The sequence below is a fragment of the Lissotriton helveticus genome, chromosome 1_2 (genome assembly GCF_964261635.1).
Source record: "Lissotriton helveticus chromosome 1_2, aLisHel1.1, whole genome shotgun sequence".
In the NCBI taxonomy this organism is placed as follows: domain Eukaryota; kingdom Metazoa; phylum Chordata; class Amphibia; order Caudata; family Salamandridae; genus Lissotriton; species Lissotriton helveticus.
In genome coordinates this window covers 390,551,713-390,571,032 of record NC_136058.1, presented here as the reverse complement: position 1 = coordinate 390,571,032, position 19,320 = coordinate 390,551,713, and the positions used below count along the sequence as shown (strand labels likewise).

Genomic DNA, 19,320 nt, shown 5'->3' with positions numbered 1-19,320 from the left:
AGTCAAGTACAAAAAAGGGTTTACTTGGTCAGTTTGCACAGCCTTACTAGGACAGGTCACATGACATCAAAAGAAAGTGACATCAACACAGTCCTCCCTTGCTTTGTCAAGCTGAAGCGTTTGGTCCTTGTATGGTGTCTAGACAGCAAACTGTTTTTTATTATGCATTACTTATCTTATCTTTATCTTTTTCCAGTATGACACAATTAAACATACCCAGTAACTTCAATGAAGAAAGAGGTACTGACAGTGGAGCCTCTTATCTAACAGCACCTAACCCGGATGGTCTACTCTAATGGTAATTTACCCACTATTTCGGGTAAAAGTTGTGTGCACACTGTACAGTACCCACCGCCACAGTACTAGTTCCCAACCGGGCCACAGTCCATTTTCAAACAAAGCAAAGGCGCACCACCCAAAGACTCTAACAGCAAAGGCAAATCAAATGTCCATGACCAAAAAAGATTCAAGAGATCTTCGATGTTTCTTTTATTTCTTTTTTTCTTTATTATTGTTCCAGGAGAAACAGTGCAATCAACACAACGGACAGCTGACGCGTTTCGTCCATATACAGGACTTCTTCAGGGCTGTTAAGTGCAAACAAATAAAAGTACAAATATAAAGACAAACTTTCAACAAACATAAGATACTTTTTAAAAAAGGACAAAGGATGGTTTAGGTTGTCCTCAGAGTGCAAAAAAAACCAGACAAACAAGATATTTATGATATTACAAAAGTATCATATGAACAAAAATACATAAATACTTCATGTTTTTCCACCTTAGGGCAGAAATATAAAAAATACAGACAAGCCCAGCCGGGACTGTGTTCGTACATGCGACCCTCACATATACATGTCTTCTACAATACCATACTGCATTAAAGATACATTAAAAACTGGTATCACGCGTTGCACACAAATAGAAAGAATAACCAGGAAAGAAGTCCTAAAGGACCCTTAAGAAGTGGTCTCACAAGGTGAGAGGAAAAGAAATAATTTGATGAAATAATAAAAAATAAGGAATGACCATGAAAATAAAAAAACACAAAAAGTATAGATACACACACCTGTGACTTGTAGCGGTCAAACATAATGATCTATACCAAAATAGAGTACTAGGGAATATATAAATTATCAGAACAACCAGGATTAAACAAGGAGCTAAGATTGTAGAGCAAGACGGAGGGGAGCCTCCAGTTTGAACAAACACATAAGATTTAAAGGGAAAGCGGGAAAAGAGTGCAAAGAGCGCAAGTCACCAAAAATACACACTCAATGTATATTACTGAAGCCTCAGATTCAAGGTACCCACCATGGGAAAAAAGTGGGATCAGGCCCATCCAGATATTTTCAGTAGAGCGTATAAGTATCTTACTGGTCGTCGTGCCCGATCAAGGGCAATCTATAAGGTACGAGGCAATAGTTAGGTGCAGCTTGACCAATGAATGAGATAATATCAGACGGAACTTTTCATCCCTTAGAATAAAGACATACATAATAAACGAAGTAGTAATCCTAAATTCTCTTGATAGGAAGTGGAATTGATCAGCAGGGCCACGTCCACATATAAGGGCATCATTCCCCGACGTAAGCGTTCTACAATGTATAAGTTGAGCAAATTATGAACAATTTATAGAAGAGGAATGATACTATCAAAAATAACTTTGCTAACTCCCGTAATAGACACTTACATTCAATTGTAAGTTAATATTGTGAATATATCTCCAAATACTGATTAGTAGAACCAAGCAATAGATCATCCAATTTGGTTGGAGTCTTGATCTGACAACCTCCATATGAAGGTGACAATTGAGGAACGGCGAGAAATATCTAGAGTCAAGAAGGTTAAAATAAAGAGCTGGATGAGTCAATATTCCTGTATTATAAGAAAATCAACAACTTGTCAGGTGGCTCAAACGTCCGATGCACACTTCCAAAGATGAACAGCATACTTAAAAGTAGGAGCATACCTTTTCTCTGACGGTTCTTTTAGTGTCCCGTCAACTCCATCTACCAACACCTGCATGTTGCATATGTGCCTACTGTAGGAGAATATTTCAAAAAGGGGGTGGTGATGGACAGAGTATCTGAGTTAATCAGAACACTCCTACCCAGTCAACAGATCAGGGCTTGATCCATCACCGTTTTTTAGCTCACTGCACCATCCCAGTTCAGAACCTGGCTATATGCAAATTAGTCTGTCCCTGGCCCAGTGCATCATGGGAACAGGGCAGACCAAACTACCAAGCCAATTCTTCACTGGAAAGGAAACAAGCTTCCGGGGACCGGTTTCTGGCATTACAGCCGTCTTCGGCCCGGCTTGCTTGAATCCTGATGGTGCAGTGAGCAAGGGACTCATGTCTGAGCATACCCTTCCACACTTGTGGTGGCCAAAATATTTCAAAAAGGGGGTGGTGATGGACAGAGTATCTGAGTTAATCAGAACACTCCTACCCAGTCAACAGATCAGGGCTTGATCCATCACCGTTTTTTAGCTCACTGCACCATCCCAGTTCAGAACCTGGCTATATGCAAATTAGTCTGTCCCTGGCCCAGTGCATCATGGGGACAGGGCAGACCAAACTACCAAGCCAATTCTTCACTGGAAAGGAAACAAGCTTCCGGGGACCGGTTTCTGGCATTACAGCCGTCTTCGGCCCGGCTTGCTTGAATCCTGATGGTGCAGTGAGCAAGGGACTCATGTCTGAGCATAACCTTCCACACTTGTGGTGGCCAAAATATTTCAAAAAGGGGGTGGTGATGGACAGAGTATCTGAGTTAATCAGAACACTCCTACCCAGTCAACAGATCAGGGCTTGATCCATCACCGTTTTTTAGCTCACTGCACCATCCCATCCTGGCTATATGCAAATTAGTCTGTCCCTGGCCCAGTGCATCATGGGAACAGGGCAGACCAAACTACCAAGCCAATTCTTCACTGGAAAGGAAACAAGCTTCCGGGGACCGGTTTCTGGCATTACAGCCGTCTTCGGCCCGGCTTGCTTGAATCCTGATAGTGCAGTGAGCAAGGGACTCATGTCTGAGCATACCCTTCCACACTTGTGGTGGCCAAAATATTTCAAAAAGGGGGTGGTGATGGACAGAGTATCTGAGTTAATCAGAACACTCCTACCCAGTCAACAGATCAGGGCTTGATCCATCACCGTTTTTTAGCTCACTGCAGCATCCCAGTTCAGAACCTGGCTATATGCAAATTAGTCTGTCCCTGGCCCAGTGCATCATGGGGACAGGGCAGACCAAACTACCAAGCCAATTCTTCACTGGAAAGGAAACAAGCTTCCGGGGACCGGTTTCTGGCATTACAGCCGTCTTCGGCCCGGCTTGCTTGAATCCTGATGGTGCAGTGAGCAAGGGACTCATGTCTGAGCATACCCTTCCACACTTGTGGTGGTCAAAATATTTCAAAAAGGGGGTGGTGATGGACAGAGTATCTGAGTTAATCAGAACACTCCTACCCAGTCAACAGATCAGGGCTTGATCCATCACCGTTTTTTAGCTCACTGCACCATCCCAGTTCAGAACCTGGCTATATGCAAATTAGTCTGTCCCTGGCCGAGTGCATCATGGGGACAGGGCAGACCAAACTACCAAGCCAATTCTTCACTGGAAAGGAAACAAGCTTCCGGGGACCGGTTTCTGGCATTACAGCCGTCTTCGGCCCGGCTTGCTTGAATCCTGATGGTGCAGTGAGCAAGGGACTCATGTCTGAGCATACCCTTCCACACTTGTGGTGGCCAAAATATTTCAAAAAGGGGGTGGTGATGGACAGAGTATCTGAGTTAATCGGAACACTCCTACCCAGTCAACAGATCAGGGCTTGATCCATCACCGTTTTTTAGCTCACTGCACCATCCCAGTTCAGAACCTGGCTATATGCAAATTAGTCTGTCCCTGGCCCAGTGCATCATGGGGACAGGGCAGACCAAACTACCAAGCCAATTCTTCACTGGAAAGGAAACAAGCTTCCGGGGACCGGTTTCTGGCATTACAGCCGTCTTCGGCCCGGCTTGCTTGAATCCTGATGGTGCAGTGAGCAAGGGACTCATGTCTGAGCATACCCTTCCACACTTGTGGTGGCCAAAATATTTCAAAAAGGGGGTGGTGATGGACAGAGTATCTGAGTTAATCAGAACACTCCTACCCAGTCAACAGATCAGGGCTTGATCCATCACCGTTTTTTAGCTCACTGCACCATCCCAGTTCAGAACCTGGCTATATGCAAATTAGTCTGTCCCTGGCCCAGTGCATCATGGGAACAGGGCAGACCAAACTACCAAGCCAATTCTTCACTGGAAAGGAAACAAGCTTCCGGGGACCGGTTTCTGGCATTACAGCCGTCTTCGGCCCGGCTTGCTTGAATCCTGATGGTGCAGTGAGCAAGGGACTCATGTCTGAGCATACCCTTCCACACTTGTGGTGGCCAAAATATTTCAAAAAGGGGGTGGTGATGGACAGAGTATCTGAGTTAATCAGAACACTCCTACCCAGTCAACAGATCAGGGCTTGATCCATCACCGTTTTTTAGCTCACTGCACCATCCCAGTTCAGAACCTGGCTATATGCAAATTAGTCTGTCCCTGGCCCAGTGCATCATGGGAACAGGGCAGACCAAACTACCAAGCCAATTCTTCACTGGAAAGGAAACAAGCTTCCGGGGACCGGTTTCTGGCATTACAGCCGTCTTCGGCCCGGCTTGCTTGAATCCTGATGGTGCAGTGAGCAAGGGACTCATGTCTGAGCATACCCTTCCACACTTCTGGTGGCCAAAATATTTCAAAAAGGGGGTGGTGATGGACAGAGTATCTGAGTTAATCAGAACACTCCTACCCAGTCAACAGATCAGGGCTTGATCCATCACCGTTTTTTAGCTCACTGCACCATCCCAGTTCAGAACCTGGCTATATGCAAATTAGTCTGTCCCTGGCCCAGTGCATCATGGGTTCAAGCAAGCCGGGCCGGAGACGCCTGAAATGGCAGAAACCGGTCCCCGGAAGCTTGTTTCCTTCCCAGTGTAAGAATTGGCTTTTGTAGTCTGGTCTGCCCTGTTCCCATGATGCACTGGGCCAGGGACAGACTAATTTGCATACAGCCAGGTTCTGAAACTGGGATGGTGCAATGAGCTAAAAAACGGTGTTGGATCTAGCCCTGATCTCTTGACTGGGTGAGAGTACTCTGCTTAATTCAGAGACTCTGTCCATCACCACCCCTTGTTGTAAATAATTTTGTCCACCCTAAGCGTGGAAGGGTATACTCAGATGTGAGTCCCTTGCTCATTGCACCATCAGGATTCAAGCAAGCCGGGCCGAAGATGCCTGAAATGGCAGAAACCGGTCCCCGGAAGCTTGTTTCCTTCCCAGTGTAAGAATTGGCTTTTGTAGTCTGGTCTGCCCTGTTCCCATGATGCACTGGGCCAGGGACAGACTAATTTGCATACAGCCAGGTTCTGAAACTGGGATGGTGCAATGAGCTAAAAAACGGTGTTGGATCTAGCCCTGATCTCTTGACTGGGTGAGAGTACTCTGCTTAATTCAGAGACTCTGTCCATCACCACCCCTTGTTGTAAATAATTTTGTCCACCCTAAGCGTGGAAGGGTATACTCAGATGTGAGTCCCTTGCTCATTGCACCATCAGGATTCAAGCAAGCCGGGCCGAAGACGCCTGAAATGGCAGAAACCGGTCCCCGGAAGCTTGTTTCCTTCCCAGTGTAAGAATTGGCTTTTGTAGTCTGGTCTGCCCTGTTCCCATGATGCACTGGGCCAGGGACAGACTAATTTGCATACAGCCAGGTTCTGAAACTGGGATGGTGCAATGAGCTAAAAAACGGTGTTGGATCTAGCCCTGATCTCTTGACTGGGTGAGAGTACTCTGCTTAATTCAGAGACTCTGTCCATCACCACCCCTTGTTGTAAATACTGTAGGAGAAGCCATATTTTACCTGGGAAATGAATTTGGAAGTCAATGTTTGAGAGAAGTAAAAAACAGGATGGATGAAAAGCAAAAACCTGTTATGTGCAGTCATGGGACTAACAAACCACACACCAGGTTATTAATAGTTTGTACAATTGAGAGAATACCTTTCAAGTGCCAAATCCGAAATAATCCTGTAGCGCTCCTAAATGGGTTCCTTTTAAGCCCAAACTAGTATGTATCGTGGAGTACCTAGGGGGCAAAAGTATGGCACTAATTAGAAAGTAATAAACCGCCACATCATCGGGTGTATAAACATACTAGACACCTCTAGGGTATGTCCAGATGCCTGATTTCCATAATATCCCCTCCACCTGATACCAAATAAATGGGTAAACAGAGAATATAGTTGTTATATTTATATGTTATGTGGTTTATCACTTTATCATTACTCACATCTTTCACTCATTAGAATGTTGCTTTCTTATGATGCCTTAGATAGTTCTAAGATGATGTCATGCCTATGGCATCAGTGAGCAATTGGTCCAGCTGTGTCTGGCATGAAGATGTTCAGGTCTTCCTTTGAAGAATAAATCCACTTGGAAATATTCCCAGATCTTACCGATTTATTTATCAGAACAAATTTGGCGACGATACTTGACCAGACATATGCAAGAAAGAAAGGATTTAATAAGGAAGATAGATTATCCTGACCAAAAAGGGAAGAACCCAACTCGTTGAAGGAATTACTTGCTTGTTTAAAGGATACAACAACAAGTACTGTGAGTTAAAAATTTGGCGAGGTTTACTTTTTGACCAGACAAGAGGAAGAACACATTGGTTGGAGAAAGATAGATTTAACTAATCTAAAGGGAAAGAAGAACCCAACTCAGTGAACAATATGAGTTCTATGCTGCAATGAAGTTAATTATGACTGCAAGAAATATTAATTGATCTATTAACTCAAAAAATTGTAATTAATTGTCTTCTAAAGTAACCTGCCAGCTAGTAAGAGACATCCACTTCATTTTGATTATTGCACTAGAAAAGAACTAATCAGATATAAAAGACTGTCATATTGCGCTAGAAAAGAAATATTCAGATTTAAAAGACTCACAAATTCATTTTGCTTTTTACAATAGAAAGTAACTGCTCATTTATAAAAGACTAGCATTCTGCGTTGGTAAAGTGATTATTATAAAGACTCTTTTAATGGTAAAGTCCTGCTGTCAGCAATTCATTTAAATCAAAGCTGAGGAAAAAAGGATGTCGAAAATATTAATTCGAATTTGAAGATATACAAATTGATGAACAATATCATAATTATATGAAAAGACAGCGTTACTATTGAGACTGAATCGTTTGAGCAAACTAAAAGAAAGAGCAGTGATTATAAAATATTGAACAGAAGCAAAACGGTAGAAAAACGGAGGTTAAGCACTGTAAATTATCTAGTAGAAAGTAAAAAGTTATATATCTCAGCAAGATCTGTCTGGAAGTGTTTACAGTTGTATAATGTTTTGAAGTGTTGCTCTTTAAATATCTCTGAGAAGCAGAGAGTTAATGGTATTTAAACTGTGTGTTTGAATATAAACACAGCGCGAGCAGGGAAGCGAAGGGCAGCTCGAGCCTTCATTCATTTGTAATCACAGCAGTGCAGTCAAGCGTGAGGAAGAGCTCGAGGCTTGTAATTGAAAGTAAACAAGGCGCGTGAAGTCAAGCGCTCATGCCGGCTGTTTGAAATAATTAATCGTGTCAGCTGGAAAAGGATAAGCTCGAGCTATGAAATTCAGAGAAAACTCATACCAGCTGTTTATATGAGAACTCTTGTGCCTTTAGTCACTATAATAATACATGTTGCTATTATTTTCGGAAGAAAAGCTCGAGTCGGAGCAGTTATTTCAAAAGAGGCACAACCTGTTATAAAGGAAGTAGAGACTCGTGTTTGTGTTAAAATAAATTGTGATTATGCAACACGACTAGAAAAGCTGTATGAGGAGCGTTAAAGTGAAAGAAAAGTGTTTAACCTCAAGAAAAGTGTTTAAACTCAAGTGATTAAAAATGAAATGCTTTGTCATGGTACATAGTCAAGAAATGTCATCTTGGGCAGTTTAAACAGCAGACAGTCACTGAGTGAAATGAGATACAATCAAAACATAATTGAATTCTCTACTTACATACAAAGCACAGCATCAAATTAAAAGAACAGAAAGAGGAAAAGAACACTCACGTGAAGGGTGTAAGCAGTTGAAAACTCATCCTTCTCCATCACAAGGAAGTAAAACCTTTTCACAAAAGAAGATTCTGTTATCTACGTTCTCATTGGTTAGTTGTGAATACTCCTAACAAGCACTCTAGGACTGTGCTGCCACCTACTGCTGGAAAGTTGTAGTGCAAGCCATATAATGAATGTAAATACTTCAATAGTAATTCCACCAGCTTTCTTGATGTCTCCAGGTGAGCCTAATATTGAATGGGAGGATTGGATAGACTGCTTCGAGAACTATTTAGTGGCCTTGGATGGTACCGAATTCCCAGCTGCAAGAAAGAAAGCATTACTGTTAGGTAATTTAGGGAAAGAAGGACACCATATTTTCAAATACCTGCCGGATGGAGAGGATTTGGATGATGTATATAAAGAAGCTGTCATGAAGCTAGAAAAGAGGTTTGCAAAGCATGTAAATGTGGTTATGCGACAGCATAAGTTTTATACTCAGTCCTAAAGAGAAAATGAAAGCATTGATGAGTTTGTTGCAAGGCTGAGAAAACTATCGGCTAAAGTGTCAATTTGGTGCAATGCAGGAGGAAATGATTTGAGACCAATTAATAGTTCAATGTCATTGCAAAAAAACGACTGTGGGCCTCGAGTGATCCAACATTAAAAGATGCTATTGCCATTGCAAAAGTGGTTGAGGAATCAGAAAAATACATGAAGGAAATGAAAATAAGTTCAAGCAACAATAAGGATGTCTCAATTGTGGAAGAAAATGGGGAAAGTGTGTGTGCAGTAAAGAACAAGACTCAGACCAACCATAGTAATGGAAACAAGTTTCAAAAGAATTTCAACTGAACAATAGAAAAAAATGGCGAGAAACATTGTCTAAGATGTGGGAGCACATACCACTTGGCGAATTCAAAACAATGTTATGCAGTTGGAAAAGATTGTCTTAAGTGTGGTAAAAAGGGACACATGGCACGCATGTGCAAACAAGAGTATGAGAAAGTGGCATGTGTGAATGATTCAAAACCCACTTATAGAGTTGTCGTTGTTGATGGTGATGTGGATGTGATGGATATCGGTGGTGTAGAGAGAAGAAGAATGAGACCTGAGGCGAATTTTGAGATAAATGAGAAAATTGTTTCATTGATGGTGGATACAGGTTCACTATACACCATCATGCCACAAGAAATCTATGATGGGACATGGGGGGGTGGGACATTATCTAGGTCTAATGCGAAACTTAAAGCATATCAAGGGAATGATATTAACGTGGTAGGGTGCATGGAAGCAAAGATAATGTTTGAAGGTAGAGAAACTCATGGGAAAGTTTATGTGGCACAAGAAGGACCACCAATTTTAGGGTGGCCGCACCAATTTGACTTGGGAATTAAAGTAGACCCCACAGCGGAATGTCCAGTCATGAGTGTGAATGCAAGTTATGCTAACAATCTGGATGATGTGTTGTATAGGTTTAGTGGTGTATTTGAACCAAGACTAGGAAAGTTAAGAAATAATCAGCATGTGATCAAATTAAAAGAAAATACGATCCCTGTAAAGCACATAGCCAGAAGAGTTCCCATTGCATCAAGAGGTAAAGTAAAAGAAATAATCCAACAGCTATTGGATGACAAGGTGGTATTAGAAAGAATTGCAAAGGCTGGATTGACGTTAAAAAGGGAAAAATGCAAGTTCAAAACACATGAGGTGGAGTATTTGGGACATTTAGTCACTAAAGGAGGCATAAGACCAAAAGAAAACCTAGTCAGCACTATTGCAAATGCAAGAGTGCCACATGATAGAGTCTCATTGAGATACTTCATGGGTTTAGTGGAATATTACTCGAAATATGTGCTGAACTTTTCACAAAAAACAGAATGTTTGAGGGAGCTAGTAAGAAAAGGGAAATGTTTGTGGGCTGGTGAGTGCCCCAGTGCAGTTTATGTTTAGTTTTGGGAATGGTGATAAGTTTGTGGGGTAGTAAGTGCCCCAGTGCGGTGTATTTAGGGAGGTTAGTGCCCTATAGTGGTACGTTTTGGGGTGGTGAGTACTCCGTGCAGTTTGTTTAGGGTGATGAGTGCCCCATTGCGGTGTATTTAGGATGGTTAGTGCCCTACGGTGGTGAGTTTTGGGGTGGTGAGTACCCCGTGCTACTTGTTTTAGGGTGGTGAGTGCCCTATGCTGGTGAGATTGTGGGGTGGTGAGTATCCCGTGGAGTTTATATGTGGACAGGGACGGGTTTTTAGTGTCCAGGAAGAAAGAAAGGCGCACTAGCCCTATTAACGTGAGATTACAGCAATGAAGCTCAATACGATGGTGCAGCAGGAAGGGGACACCCTCAAAACGCCTTAATCTGTATAGCAAAACTACACAATTAGAAACTTAATAAGGAACCCGCGCACACATATAAATTAATTGATACAATGATCACAATTCTCTTAGAAAACAAATATTGTAGTACAGGCGGTTGGTTCGTTTTGCTTGATCTTGTCTGTTTATTAGTTAGGCAGATGGATTTATTTTGTATATACAGCCAGCCGACACGTGTTTCATTGTGGCAAGACAATAATCCACAACTCTTCAGGGCTAGGAAATACAAAAATAATTCGCTCAAGTAACAATCATAACTCAATATACACAGATTTTGACGATAAATCCTACAACAGTTACCAAAGTACCCATGGTGGATAGGTAATAGATCAACTATATTGCATATCGCCCCTGAGTGGCCCTCGGATTACCATAAGTCCACCAACACACGTTGAGATAAAAAGGGCTAGAGAGTCCGATTGAAGAGCCCGGTGAAGAAACACAACCAACAGAAAACTACCACTTGTCTATAATAGGTTGGTATATGATCGTTACACAACAAAAATCAGTTATAATGGTGACATGGTTTCTTCAACACCCAAAAACGTGATAAAGCACAATACATTTAAAGTGGCAAACAACCACCACCAAATCTTCGTTCAAGATAAGAAATAAACCCAGACAATACCTCTATGGCTGGATATTAACACCTTATTGGGCTAAAAGAGTAAAGTGAGCAAAGAAGAGGAGAAAAAGGGAAACAGGAAAAGAAGAGAGAGAAAAGCAGGACAACGAAATTTAATATTAAAATTTCCCGAAAACCATTAATACAAAGACCTTCCTTGTTACCAGTGTAGAAATTATCAACATACCGCTTACCCCTCCTCCGGTGATAATTCCAACCCGGCGGGGTAACCAACAAGGAGATAGTCAAACGACGGTCGTAAAGTGGAATGAGTAAAACAACTGGATTATGCACAAAGCAAATGACAAGAATAAAGAACACCCATCATAAATATGAAGTAATACTTAATGCTCAAAAAATATAAATGAGCAGAATATTTCATGGATGCGACTCTTAAAATCAAAACTTTACATAATTTTCTAATATCCGATAAGTATATCACTAATAACCAACAAAGGAACCCAAAACTATTTAGTTCCAGATATTCAGTATAACGTTAGTCATTATTCCCTATTTCAAATAAAAAAGGGAAAGGTTCTGACAGGTCAGAGTTTATAAGAACTAACCGCATCCAACAGACTTCGATAAAACATCCACGTATATTTAAAAGTGCACAATTGCTCTTACCTATAAGGTGACAGATGTAATATTATACGCCGAGTAGATCGAAACACTAGATCTATAGTCTAGTCAATTTGTCCAGACCTGATTGGATAAAAACGAAACAGTGTCGCTGAAGTAGGCTATTAAGCGCGGCATGATACAAAGTCCAAAAACAACATTAACACTCATAATAGGGGTAGAAGAAAACAGTAATTTACGTGAAATCACGTGATAACGGAAGTCAAATGAATCTCCGGCTCAATCCCGGATAGGCACGGATACGTGCCCCCCACGCAAACTACCCAGGGGAAAAGGAAAATAAATACCAGGTTATATTCCGAGTCGAGTCACCCCCAGTCATCTATTACAAGCACCCTCCACTAACGTAACGTGAGTCAATTCTCACCTCTTGTAAATCAACTACAGTTCTCTCGGCGTCTTGCTCTCGTGTTCTAGTGTAATCACGGTTAACCCGGAAGCAGTTAAGTATACAAGCAGCTCAAAACCACTAGAACGTCAACTGGAGAGCATCAGAAAACTAAACATAGACAATGTCTACGACCATGTGTGGTATTATATAAAGTCTCCGTAGTGTAAAAAGGAAAGTCAGCCGTCCAAAAGAAATAAACGGCGGGTTTATAAAGGTGCACTAAAACATTAAAATGAATGTCTAACGACGAAGTAATAGCATACATTTTTTTCGCTAATTTTACAGAAAATCTTGAAAGGAAAGTCATAATAAAACCTGTCATAAAATTAAACTGGTCCCGTTAATTTGTCCTCCAAGTAGTTACTAATTACTTGTACCATAGTCGCTCTAGCCAGGCAACATCTCCAGTACATTGGTCTCTCCAGGAATGAAAGAATATAGAGACAAGTAATAGATACAAAAGGAGAAAAGAACCCACAGACAGGCAATGAAAGCAGTACCATTCGTATCTAATCTCTCAAAATATATCAAATAGTATCTGTAAAAAGGGAGTTCACAGCATCTACTCCCATAATCAAAACGTTATAATATAATTCAACAGTCTAATACAAAAATACCAAATTCTCAATGATAAAAGTATACAGCAGCAATCATGTTCATACTTGAACAATGTTGACATAGTAGTCAATTCATCAAATTACATCCGTACCCTCTGTATCTGAACAGCAGGTTAAACCCCCAGAAAGAACTGCATCTCGGAACCACAATTTAACCCCCGTTCCACCGTGTGGAGTCTCATGATCCAACTCGCTTCCCTTCTCCTGAGGTGAAGTTCTCTATTCCCACCTCGGTTACTAAGGGGGATGTGTTCAATCCCAAAGAAACAAAATTCTTTATGCAGGCCCTGCGCAGTGCAGGTAGCAGCATGTATTGCTACAGGATATCTAGCATCCTGCTGCGCCAATGCCCTCACATGTTCTCCTATTCTCTCTTTCAAAGTCCTGATTGTACTCCCAACATATTGTTTGCCGCATTTGCACCCAATTATATAGATTGCAAATCTGGTCAGGCAATTAATGTTGGTTTTGATGTCATACATTTTTTCATCACATCCTTTAAATCTTTTTGTTCTGTGCTTGGCCCACTTGCACATTCCACAGAAACCACACTTAAAGAAGCCAGTATTAGATGAAGTAAGCCAGTTATCCGTCCTCATGGCCCTGGGAACTGTGGGGCTAAGTCTGTTACGGAGGGTTCTACCCCTCCTAAAGGTGATTTGTGGCTGCTTAGTGATGTGGCTTATTAGGGTATTATCTGCTAATAAGATATTCCAATGTCTCTTAAGACATCTGCGTAGAATGTGACTCAGTCCATTAAAATCAGTAATCATTCGTGTGGACTGACTCAAGGTTTCTATCTTGTCATATAGCTACTGTATATCTTTATAATGTGTTAAGTTAGCACAGGCTCATTAAATGTTTAAACGCCATTTTTCCTTTTGCTGCTTCTGCACACGACACTTAATTGTTGATTTAGCTTTCAACCTAGTAGTTCGTTGTGGTTTACATGAGAATAATATGTTATTACTCTGATATCAGCTTTGCTTAATAAACTATGTCTGTACAGAGAGTGCTGAAGCTTCAGGAACAACACGATACAGAATTGTTATGAGGTCTGATCTTCGCGCCTTCATAGACATAACATAAGTGCAGCTTCTGCCAACTTTGGGCTTGAGGCAGGTTTTTATATTGCTTTGCTGGAGGCACACAAACACACTTGATGCTGTTCGCATGCTGAGAGAGCTGGTGTATGCTGATGTGATCCCTTCATGCTAGGACACTGAGGTATGGGCCCGCCCTAATTCAACCCAAAGAGGCCTTCTTAGCTATTAATATAATATGTGTGTTAGGGAGGGTGAGAAATAAGTGTTGTTAACTCTTATTCATTACAGCATGTTAGCATGCTGTCACCGTTTGCCTTCTATGGACTAGTAAATATGCTGGTAACTTTGCTTCTGATAATATGTTTACTTGTATTATCTAAGATACTGCGCCTGAGAAGACAGCATTAGTAAATAAACATTTCAAATGCTCATGTGTTCTTCTTTACTCCATGTTCTGGTTTGTAATGATTGTATAATGAAAGAGTGCTCATGTGTTCCACGTAACCTGAGGTATTGTAAGCTCATGTTCTGGTTTGTCTAAACATTGGGAGTTTATTATGACCAATGAGACACTGTAGCTAGCTCGGTAAGGGGTTTGTTGGGTACTAAGGTGAGTTTTGGGTCACCCTAATTCGCTGAGGTTCCAATCCTCTGTGCACAGTTCTGTGGGAGAACAGAAACCCTGCTACATGGCGCCCGTACGTTGGTGGTCTTATATCATGACACTCGAGTAGTATATCGTTCAACCCTTAACCCCTTCACTATCGTTTCCGGAAAACGGTGGTGTCGGTGAAACCTACCTGTTTTTTAAAATAGGTCTTTTCAAGCTTGAATCTTTCTAAACGGTTTCCTTGAATTACTACCCAGTTGTGCTACAAAGTTAACATTGTTTTTCAGTAGTTCTGGTGAAATCATGGCTGTGGCTGTGGCCATTGCGCAGCATAGTCGCATTGCGGTGCGCACCCATCTTCAGACATACCAGGTCCCGTTGGAGGGCATGGCTGTGATTTTAGAGGTGTGTGCAGATCTGGCGTACCCATTCGAACTGTTTTACTCATGGGTAACGTTTCCGGCAGTGGACGCTACTTCTGGTTTGTTCCACGCTTACACACCCTCCCCTGTACCGGCTGAATATACACAGTACAGGGCACTGGAGATACCTATTGATCATTGGCAGCATCGCGTTTGGTTTGATGGCGCCCTCCCCCACTCTTTGTCCGCAGCGAGGTTAGGTCCACTGTCCATTCCAGGTACAAATTGGCCTGCTTTGGGTGGCTTCACCCCGCACCCGAATCACGGCGCTTGTCCCCTAGTGGATATTCGTAGACTACACGTAGTCTCGATTGCCGTGATTCGTGCATTAGTGCAATACATTGGTCGACATCTCCCGGGAGGTCCCCCGGGGGGTCCGGCCGTTCAAACGGAACGTGGTGGTTTACGGCTCAATCCGGTTATGGTCAATTCGGTTTTTGGTCAACGCCCCGATAATAAAGATGATTTTCCTTTTTGGCTGGCCGAGAAATTTGACCAACTGGAAGCCGTGTTTCCGAATTCTACTCCTGCTGATAAACATAGAATGTTGACGATTACTTTACCAAAGGATATAACTCCCGAGCTCGTTGACTGTGAGAGTTGGGGTAAAACTTTTGCAGCTGTTTATGCGAGGTGTTTCGGCACCCCATCTATGGCTGTACTGCCTACGATCATAAAACGTGTTCAGGATGATCACGGTCCAGAGGCAGTGGTTGAGTTGGGTATGCGCCTGTGTGGTACTTTTGAGATTGTAAGTGATCTCATACTCTCCAACATTAAAGGAGATGCGGTGAACTTCCAGGTGTTTAATGCTTTGGCTGCGTTACCCGATGCCGAAAAGCCCCGCCAGTTGGCGAAGATTGTGGTGGCCGCTTATAAAACAATCGGTCGCACAAGTAAGGGTTTGAAGTACTTCGCAGTTAAGGAGAAGAATCAACCACAAGTGCAATCTGCTGCGGCAGATGTACAACCAAGGTCCAAAAAACAGAATTGGCCTCAGAAACAGAAACAGGGGAAGCAACAACAGCAGACTCGGGAGAGGTGTGGCGCCGCGGCCAGGGCGACTGACGCTGGAATCTGGGGATCAGGGTTCGATCCCCGGCTCCGGCGGCAGGTTAGCCCAGCACCATGTGACTCTGGGCAATAGCTTGCTTAATCTTCCCGACGGCCCCCAGCGCCTAGAGACCCTTACGGGTGATTGTGCGCTTTACAAATGTGGACTTTACTTTACTTTTACTTTACAGACTCAGGATTCTTATCCTGCGCCACAGGTTCCTGCGCCGGCGGAGAAAGTTTATGATTTGCGCGACCGCGCGATGATTAAATCACCTGATCGATTTCATGTTTCTGATCAACGCTCTCCTCGTTCCTTTCAGGAGTCATCGGCCCCGAAGACCGGTGGGGGAGGAGGCGGACGGGGACGTGGTGGCCAACAAGGACGTGGCCAGCCCCGCCAGATAGAAGGCGCAGGGAAGCAGGAGGATTCTACGCCAAAGAGACCGCAGTTTGCGAAAAAGAAAGTCGCAGCCTTAACAGCGCATCGATATGCCACAGATAGTGAGAACGCGGCTTCGGAATCTGACGTGGGCTCTGACCTTGCTGGACAGCGCGGCGGAGATTACCATAGTGAGAGAGGCGCTGCGTCCACTACTGAGGGTGACAGCGACTGATGTCTACGTTGTAATAGAAACAGCCGATACGAGACTTGCTCCCTCTGAAAGACTTTATGAAATTGTCCTGTTAATTGAAGGTGACATACAACGTACCGTTAAAGGGGTATTTTGGGAAAATCTTTCTTCTACGTATGACATTTTGCTTTCGGAGGCTGACTGGCCCCCACCTTTTGTGCTCGCAGCGCCGCGAGGGGAGGAAGTGATCCTCCCCAGTTTCGCGAACACTGTCTCGAAAGAGCATGCGCAGCATTTTGCAGAAGAGTGGGCTCGGGCTCTCGCACCGGCTCTGTACCGTAACCAATGTGGTTGGGATAAATTGTCCCCTTGCCACGAAATTCCTTTGCGGTCTCAGCCGCAGCCTCAACCTCAATATCCCTTGCGACGTGAAGCCAAGGCTTCCGTCGCGGAAATCCTTGAACAATTAGAATATCAGGGAGTGATTGAAACGTGTGTGTCACCGATGAATAATCCTCTTTTTACTGTGACCAAACCTGACGGATCATATCGTTTGGTATTGGATTACCGGCATTTAAACTCGCATTGCCGTAACTGTGCAGTACAGAATACTCACGGCTCTGCCCTGGTGGATAGTCTTGTGCGTAAGCGTTTTAAAACAACGCATGACATTTCCAACGGTTTTTATGCCCATAGTTTGGATGTCTTAAGCTCCCAATGGACCAGTTTTACGTGCGCTGGGGTCCAAAAACAATTCCGGCGTCTCCCAATGGGCTATAAGAATAGTCCTGGTATTTTTACCGCACGCATTGTCTCTCTTTTGGAGAGAATCGACCCAGATGCTTGCTCGTACGTGGATGACATATATCTCACAGACGACGAAATTTGGGAGCATCTGTGTCGTGTAAATTCGATTATTTGTACCTTTGCAGATATGGGTTACACATTTAACTTTGCAAAATCGCACATTGCTGAGTACACAGTGTTGTTCCTGGGCTATGAGCTCAACAATGAAGGTAGAGGTTTGGCTCCTCACTTCTTGGAGAAATGCGCCCAGTTGCGCGCTCCAACAACTCTGAAAAAATTACAGTCTTTACTGGGCTTTTTAAATTTCGGGAGGACATATATTCCGGAATATGCCCAGCGTATCAAGCCTTTGTATGCTTTGATACAACCAACTTTTTCTAAATCATGCTGGCTGCCTGAGCACTCAGCCATCTTGCAGTCCTTGCAGGCTGATCTGCTTGCTTCTAAATTCTTACTGACTCGTGATAACCACACCAACCTGGTGATAACAATAATTCCGGGGACGGTGGGTTTCACGTACCTCACTTTTAATGAAGGAGACACAGTACCTATTGCTTACAAGTCACACTTGTACACTCGGCTGAAGTGCAGTTTCCCACTGTGGAAAAGGTTTTAACAGCTGTGCAGATGGCTATTCTTAAAGAACGAGCTCTGTCACAGGGGAAACGCATGTTGGTTGTTACACCCTGTCCTCATTTGGAGGCAGTCACGAAAGCCAGTGTACCTAATTCTAAAGCTTTGCACCCTCGGTGGATTCAATGGGCTGCATCCTTGACGTCCACAGGTGTCACGTTTATTTTTGACCCCTCGTTGCGGTCGCAAGAGTACTTGCAGTATGAGTTTGTTCATCCTGCTCCTCTGGCTATGCGACCTTTGGAGGACTTCCATTGTATCATTTACACTGATGGTTCGGCACAGGTTGCGCATGGCTCTAAACATGCCTACGTTTCCGCATGCGCCATTGTGGTCGGTGCTATGTTGAACGATGAGTTCATCTCCAGGGAAGTGCACACGTTGCCACTGGGTGATTGTACCGCACAATTGGCAGAGCTTCGTGCTCTCTTACTAGCGTTGGAGTACGCAGATCCTAGTGTTACTACTCTTATTGTAAGTGATTCTTTCTACTGTGTCCAGTCTTACAATGAAAATGTGTTCTTTTGGATTCAGAATGATTTTCGTGATTCCAAGGGTAGCACAATAAAACACAAAATGATCTGGGTTTGAGGGACAGAGCTTAAAGCTCGATTGCCGCTTGTTTTTGTAATTCATACTCTCGGCCATCAGCGTCTAGGAGTTCACGCTGTCGGTAACTCGCTTGCTGATGAAGCAGCGAAATTAGCGGTGTCTACATACTTAGTTGCAGCAGTTACACGGTCCAAAAGTAAGATAGATAGTGATATCTTGACGGCTATCGCTGCCACTGAGAAGGGAAGTAAACATCGTACGGGGTTCCCTTCGAAGTACACATACCACTTAAGTCCCGAAAAGGTTCCTTTTGTGAAAATTCCTGACGTTGGAGAACGCTTGATTCCCAACTCGGATCGCAGGGCTGGCTTGATTACAGCAGCTCATGAAGGTGTGGCGTCTGCGCATGCGGGCGTCTCAGCCACTGTAACTCAATTACGACAACGTTTCTGGTGGCGGGGACTGTACAAACAGACGCGTGATTATGTCCTTCTTTGTGACATTTGCCAGCAGATTAAACCTTCGACTGCTGCGCGTCCGCCACAGACACAGTTGTACATTTCTAATAAACCACTAGGTTGTGTTTATTTAGATCACTGCGGTCCTTTTTCATCTGATACTGCTTATAAGTACATCTTGGTTGCAGTTGATTCATGCACACGCTTTGTGTGGGTCTGGCCCCATCGCAGCGCTGATTCACGGACTGTCATTAGAGATTTGCGCATCTTTGTAGGGATTTTTGCCTGTGGTACCTTCCATTCGGATCAGGGTCCGGCTTTCGCCTCTAAGGCGTATAAGGATGCCATGAATTCGATGGGGGTCCAAGTCA

General features: G+C 43.3%; 2 long non-coding RNA genes across 2 annotated transcripts in view; one reads left to right on the top strand and one right to left on the bottom strand.

Annotated features, from left to right (window-relative positions):
* LOC144807950 (uncharacterized) overlaps positions 1 to 8,228 on the bottom strand; it is a 46,518-nt gene extending 38,290 nt beyond the window's left edge. The window contains exon 1 of the long non-coding RNA XR_013606535.1: positions 8,161 to 8,228. This is a non-coding gene — a long non-coding RNA (uncharacterized LOC144807950). The remainder of the gene's footprint in view (positions 1 to 8,160) is intronic.
* The window catches only part of LOC144806271 (uncharacterized), a 589,459-nt gene that overhangs the window by 315,839 nt on the left and 254,300 nt on the right, over positions 1 to 19,320 (top strand). The gene's annotated exons all lie outside the window — the stretch shown is intronic.